This window comes from Bidens hawaiensis, unplaced genomic scaffold, assembly GCF_021521415.1.
Source record: "Bidens hawaiensis isolate Kalapana, Puna unplaced genomic scaffold, B.hawaiensis_p1.1 tig00024420_1, whole genome shotgun sequence".
Lineage (NCBI taxonomy): Eukaryota > Viridiplantae > Streptophyta > Magnoliopsida > Asterales > Asteraceae > Bidens > Bidens hawaiensis.
The window spans coordinates 270,126-277,417 of NW_027493845.1; the positions used below are offsets into that span (position 1 = coordinate 270,126).

General features: G+C 34.8%; 1 pseudogene across 1 annotated transcript; it reads left to right on the forward strand.

The window, feature by feature from the left end:
• The first annotated feature begins 1,249 nt into the window (after positions 1 to 1,249).
• Positions 1,250 to 3,584, forward strand: LOC143569195 (chalcone--flavanone isomerase 1-like; annotated as a pseudogene). The gene is made up of 3 exons (XR_013141692.1): positions 1,250 to 1,459; positions 2,881 to 3,104; positions 3,341 to 3,584. The product of XR_013141692.1 is annotated as a chalcone--flavanone isomerase 1-like (transcript).
• The last annotated feature ends 3,708 nt before the right edge of the window (positions 3,585 to 7,292 follow it).

The window sequence follows — 7,292 nt, forward strand, 5'->3', positions numbered from 1 at the left end:
TTAATATATTTTTGTTATTGATATTATTATTTTATTTTTGTAAGATCTTATTAAAAGTCTGTTTATATTTTTTACATATATTAAAAAGTTTTGTATGTTTTATCTAGCTAGTTTTTTTTATTTATTTTTATATAAAATGTATTCAAAACAATTTGATTTTTTTGTTAAGTTTGGATACATGATATAAATGTTATCTGAGAAAGAGTCAATTTTTATATCAAGTTGTATGTTATTTCATCTTTTTATTTATAAAAAATAATATGATTTTTTAAAATAATGTAAACTATCTCTTTATTAAAAAAATGATCTCCAAAAAGGTTAAAACAAGTATAGAAAAAAATACATTTTTTTAAAACAAGAAAAACATCGTTTTTTAGATAAGGAAAAAAAATTTCTCTAAGTAAGAAAAATATGTTTTTATTAAAGGCTTTTAAATTTACATAAAAAGATGAATAGAAAAAAAATATTAAATAAAAATAGAAAAAAAAAAGTTGCTTCTATAAAAATAATAATGACAATAAAAGATAACAAAATGAAAAAAGAAACAACAAAAAGGTCTAGATTGTATTAATATAAAACTTAAGGGAGGGGGGTATGTTTAGTAAAAATGGATAAAATGGGGGTACTTTTAGGAGCACCCAAACATATATTGTTTGGTTTGAAGAAAAGCATAAATAAGTATTTATAATCTTAAAGAATGAGAAATATACAATTGATTTTTTTACCGGGCAAATACTTAATTAATAATGTTAAATAGGGAAAATATGTAAATGTCAAGCTTTTATTATTATTATTATTATTATTATTATTATTATTATTCACTTAGTCGTTTGTTAAAAAAAAAATTAGTAGTAGTAGTACTATTAATTTGAAAAAAAACAAAGTTCACTTTCATTCAAACACAACTTTTAGTATTTGTCCAAATTCCTTAAAATTGGATTATAACTTATTCCACGATACCTCATTTCATTGCTATATATCTATCACTTCAATATCCTTTATAATCAAGTCATAACTTTCATTCAAACACAACTTTTAGCTCTAACCATGGCTATCCTTCAGTCCTCCACCGGTGTCCAGGTTGAGTCCATCGTCTTTCCACCGTCCGTCAAACCTCCGGGTGCAACCAACACGTTCTTCCTCGGAGGCGCAGGTATTTTTGCATTCAAATAAGTGAATCTATCATGCATCAACCATGTTGTTTTGGTGTCTTCATGCATGTTAGGTGTGGAGTTTTATTAATGTCAATGGTTAAATGTTATAAATATAATATTTCTATGCATGCTATACATTATGCAAAAGGTGAGGGGAATTGATATCGAAGGCACCTTTGTCAAGTTTACCGGGCACGGTGTGTACTTGGAGGATAAAGCTATTTCTTCACTTGCCATTAAGTGGAAAGGCAAAAGCGTTAAGGAATTGATGGATTCCGATGAGTTCTACAGGGATATTGTTATAGGTAAATCGAGTTATATTTAAATTAAATATTTTTTTAGCATCATGTTATATTTGAAAGACCCTTTAGTTTGACACTCGGTTTTTATAAAATTTACTTAATTTTGTTTAGAACGACGACTTTTTTAACAAAACTTATAAAAGAATTATACGAAAACCATATCTGGATTGCGTTTAGTATTAAATATTACCAATGAAAAGACAAAATTATGGCAGTCTATGAGAATACAAAATTTTTTGAGGGCATTGGACAAGTAGAAAGAATTGACCCTAAGACCATGTGTAGTGGATGGAGTCCTTTTGGGGGCGTTATACGCCATGTGACGCGACGTTATCATAATGATTTTATAGCTAAAATGAGTGTAGTGGACGGAGCCCTTCAAATCATTATCATCATCATCATATTATTATTATTAGTGGTATTAGCAGTAGCAGCAATAGTAGTAGTAGTAGTAGAAATAGTACAGCAGCAACAGTAGTAGTGCTTTTCAGTGTATTTTATTTCATGTTTAACGTTTTTAATATTATTACAGTTTTTCATTTTATTTTATTTCATATTTTTAATATTATTACTACTTTTATAAAACATGTACTTTACGTTTCAATTTATATAACATCTACTTTTAAAAAACTATTTAAAATTCAATGTAAGTTGAAAAGCTTAGGATAAGCGGTTAGTTTGGTTTGTTTAAAAACTAACTGGGTTAACTTGGTTTAACGCTGGTTAACGGGATTAAAATGGTTTCCTCCTAATCCGCTATTGGGAATGGCGGATTATGACGGATCACATGTTTCAATTGCTCGTAAACCGCTATTAGGGATGGCGGTTTAACCTATTTCTTTTCTGTTTTTTTAATCAACCATTAACCTAATTTTATTTATAAAATACACATGTTTGAAAAAAATTTCTTTGCAACATACACCTTGAATGAAGATTGAAAAGAAAAGGGATCCCTTTGCAATATACCTTTTGTATTTTCACACGACATTTCATAAAAATCAAATCAAATCAAATCAAATAGATGAAAATTTGAATTCGCATTTTCACAAGACATTTCAGAAAAACCTTTTGTAAATTGACCAACTTAGAAATAAGTCAGTAAAGGTCCTTTTATAAATTAAAATAATATGTTATTTATAATACTGTTGTGCGTAATGGGGCGACGTTTAGGGGCGATGCGATGGGGGCTACAAAATGGAGGAACACCCCCCCAAGGGGGGCGATAGGGAGGGGGTGTTATTTGTTGCCGGCCAATGGTTTGAAGAATATAATTATTAAATTCTTTTGTGTGTGTGGTGTGTATATATATTGGGCTACAACACCACTACATCCTTAAAACAAAAACTCACTGACTGTGCGTCACATGACGCAAGTCGCCCGTCTACTGCACATAGCCTTATGTGATGATCTCTATTTCTATGCAGGTCCCTTTGAAAAATTTGGTCAGGTGAGAATGATACTACCATTAACAGGTAAGCAATTCTCTGAAAAGGTATCGGAAAATTGTGTAGCGATTTGGAAGTCATTCGGGATATAAACAGAAGCAGATGTCAAAACCATTGACGAGTTTCTAGAGATTTTCAAGGACCAAAACTTCCCACCCGGCTCCTCTTTTCTCTTTAAAATTTTACTTGATAAATCACTAATGGTTAGTTCAATACTACATGGTTATATTCAATTATAAGGCTTTGTTAATTAGCTATTATATATGCATTATTAGTCAATTCTATATAACAATACAATACAGTACAATACAATACAATAATTATAATCATAAAAAATAGAACCTATACTCAAATCATATCTTGCAATTATATATACGTGTCAAAGATAATTACAATACACCTTAACTAGCTAATACATGTATGATCTGTTTAAATGCAGATAAGTTTCTCAGAAGATGGTAGTATCCCGGAAGCTGCGGAAGCTGTGATAGAGAATGAAAAATTTGGAGAAGCAATACTCGAGGCGATGATAGGGAAGCATGGTATTTCCCCCGCAACCAAACAAAGTTTAGCATCAAGGCTCTTCGATCTCATGAACCCAAAAGCAAATAGTTGATAAGTAATTTTGGTTTGTAAAGGCCTGAAGGCTAATATGTATGGAGTTTAAAATACCTATATTACAGAATGTAAGGCCCCGTTCCCGGTGCCTCACTTTAACTTCGGATTTACTCATAAACACAGTTCTACAAATCAGAGTTTATTAAAACTTTTGCGGAATATAAAACTTTAACCGTTTATTACAAAACATTTAATCTTTTCTTTAAAACTATAACATAAATCATCGTATTAAAACATCATTTCTTCCATCTTCAAATGCCAGCCGTTCGATCCATGCCATGTGTCTTCAATCACGCGAGCTGCCTCAACCTATTTGCCTACGTGCATACTAAAGGTCAGCTACGTTGAGTGAGCTCTAGTTAATCACATAACTTACTTTACATACACATATACGTGCCCGAAGGTACGCGTTACATACTTAACCTGTCCATCAATCTTTCATACACATACTTAACTATCCTTTCGTTATAAAGAGCATTCTCCCTACATACCTCGGATATTATTAGGGTCCGGTACCCTCCATCCTCGGATATTATTAGGGTCCGGTCACCCTTCATCCTCGGATATTATTAGGGTCCTGTTCCCTCCATCCTCGGATATTATTAGGGTCCGGTCACCCTTCATCCTCGGATATTATTAGGGTCCGGTACCCTTTCTTCCATACCTCCATATCATACTTTCTATATACATAATCGTAAAGTTTCATACGTACATACATCATTCATTCTTCATCTTACAACATACATATAACATCAAACCATTTCCTGGCAGTACATGCAATTCCGAAGATCGTTCATGTACCGACAAGAAATGATTCTTACATTTCACATAATACATATATGGCATACACTTATCACTTAGGATAAGTGTATTAACTAATCACACGAGTATGCACACAGTCCCGAAAACATAACAAGGAATGGGGCTAGAAACTCACCTGAATGCGGTTACGTTCACCGTTTATAGTTATTCTTTTCTTGAGCTGTGCACGACTAACTGTATAGCAATTACACATATCAATTAATTATCACTATCTATATCACGTTTCTAGTTTATTCATAACCCACAACGAACGGGGTTCCGGGGGCAGCGCCCCTGGCAGCGGGGTCTAGGGGCGGCAGCCCCTAGCAGGGTCCAAGGGGCAGAGCCCCTGGCTGGGGTCGAGCTGCCAGGTCAGCTTGGAAAATTTTATAACGAACTGAGCCCTCTAACGAACTGGTCCTTATAACGATTTGGACCTTATAACGAACTGGTCATTTGACGAATCAGTCCACATAACGAATCAGTCCATGTAACGAATTTGACCTTCTAATTCGTTATCTCTCGTAGCGAATCGGGGGTAGTTCGTTATCCTTTAACTATAGAGAATCAAGGGTAATTCGCTATCTTTTCCCTTAACGAACTGAAGCTAGTTCGTTATATTCCCATAGACGAATCAGCTAGCGAATACTTCTAATTCGTTAGTTACTCCTTAGCGAACTAGGGTTAGGTCAGAGAATTTCAGAACATTCTCTGGCATTACTTAACCTCGTACCACTTTTCCGGCACCGCCATTGCCGGAAAGTCGGGATTTCGCCGGAAAAACGAGATTTAACTCGTTTTTCACCGTTTTTTGCCCCGTTCGATCCAGATCTAAGCTAGGGTGATCCCTATGCCCATCTTAGGTTCGGTTTATACCCGATTCCATCCGGATCTCGTGACTTAAACGGTTTAACGGTGTCGGCTCGTCGTTTCGTGACCATATCTAACGGGTTTAAGTTCATACAACATCATACTATCATTACCTCGGGTCGGTGCTTGGATTCCTTCTTGGTTTCGGTTTAGAGAAGGGAAAAGTCTAAAGAGAAAGCTTAAGTGTGTGTTTTGGTGATGTATGGAATATGTGTAAATGAGGAATTAAATGGTGATTAAGGGTTTATATATTTATGGATCATGGGCTTAAGCCCATAGTCTTTCCTTCTTTCTTTCCTAACCCAAGTCCACAACCCATATTCATTTACCCAACACTAGCCCAACTCGTATTCTATTTATCTAAACCTATAACGACCCACTATAAAATAGAAGAAATTTATTTTATTATTATAACCAAAAGTAGGATGTTACACAGAATGTATTATTAATACTAAATATCAAATTAAAGCTACACATGCTGCTCAAAGTCAAGCACAAATTACAATCAAAATCATTTCATGAAAAATGATTTGATCCAATGTTTATATATAAACCATTCTAATCCAACAAACTTAAATAAAGTGACACAATATTAAAATTAAAGGTTATAGTTTTAACTATTTGTCTTCAATGAAGCCTACATTAACCATAACTTAAGGATGCTAATTTCTGTCACAAGTCATAACACAACCATAAATTACCCATTGGCCATTGTATTAAGCTGCAATGGAGGTTGCCATTTCCCGTAAATCGTGAAATTAGGGATCTGTTTTGGCGGGCTTTATGTGTATGAAAGGTTCGGTGGTCTGTTATGAGTAATTAACAAGATGCAACACAATGTCACGTTGAATAAAGTTATAGGTTTTCTCAATTGTGTTTTTTGCTCAAAGGCTCAAAGGTCAAAAACTTAAAATATTTAATACATGACACAATCATACGGATAGTATGATAGTATCCGATTATGTGTAATACAGAGTATTTAAGGGTATACAGCTCGTATCTTGCTAAAACGAAGCATTTTTTTAAAGTTTGAGATCATACGAACCGTATATGGGCTTATGACATATATCGTCGGAGTCCGTGCATGATTCATGAATTTATGGCCATATGAACCTATGATTTAAGAGAAATCCATCCCACATGGGAAGATGGAAGAAAGTGGAAACATTTCATATGGGTATAAATAAGAAAGATAAAACTCATCCCATATGGAAAGTAAGAAAGAAATGGAAGCTCTTTATAAGGAAGAAATTTTTCATAGTAATATTCTTTTATGTCAAGCATGCACTTAGTGGTCCTAGCGGAGGGTGCGGGGCACCCGACGCACACGCGCACGGGCTCGGGCGAGGACGATGGCGATGGCGATGGCGAAGGAGTCGGCGACGAGGCGCAATGTGGCGCTTTCATGGCGCACTTTACACTTCGCACGCTCGCATCGCCGATGGGCATAACCAATGAGGTATCGCGATATGCGATAACGTGGTCTGACGAATCATAATGCGTATCCACCACGTGGCAGACGTGGCAACACGTGGCACTCTCTGATCTACACGAGTCATCGCGACACGCGATGACCATAAATCAGCTATAAATAGAAAGGGGTCACGACATTCATTGCTCACACCAAAACCCCTCTCTCTCTAAAAATACTTTCTCTCTACCTCGTAAAGCGTGCCCACGACCCGATAATTATATCCTCGTAAACTGACTTGCCTTGAAGTACGTGCGATAAGTCCCTACGACCGGTGCACCTCGTTTTGTGTGCCAACCTCGAAGTATGTGCCAAGGCCCCGAAGTTCTGATTAATTAAACTCTAGTACACGATATAAGACTAGAAGTGCTGCTCGTTCAAGTTAGGTGTATAAACTCCGAATACCCGCGTATGATAGGAGTTATGCCTAAGTTATTATTTTATTATTATTATGGCTTAGACCTTTGTCGGGGATATAGCCTAGACCTTGATAAAAAATTTATAAATACAAAGGTTAAGATAAAATAATGTTTCTTTAAATTAAGAAATATAATATACATTAGGATTTAGTTAAAATATTATTTCTTCATAATTAAGAAAAGATAAGCTTTTTTTTACAAAGGTTATAGTC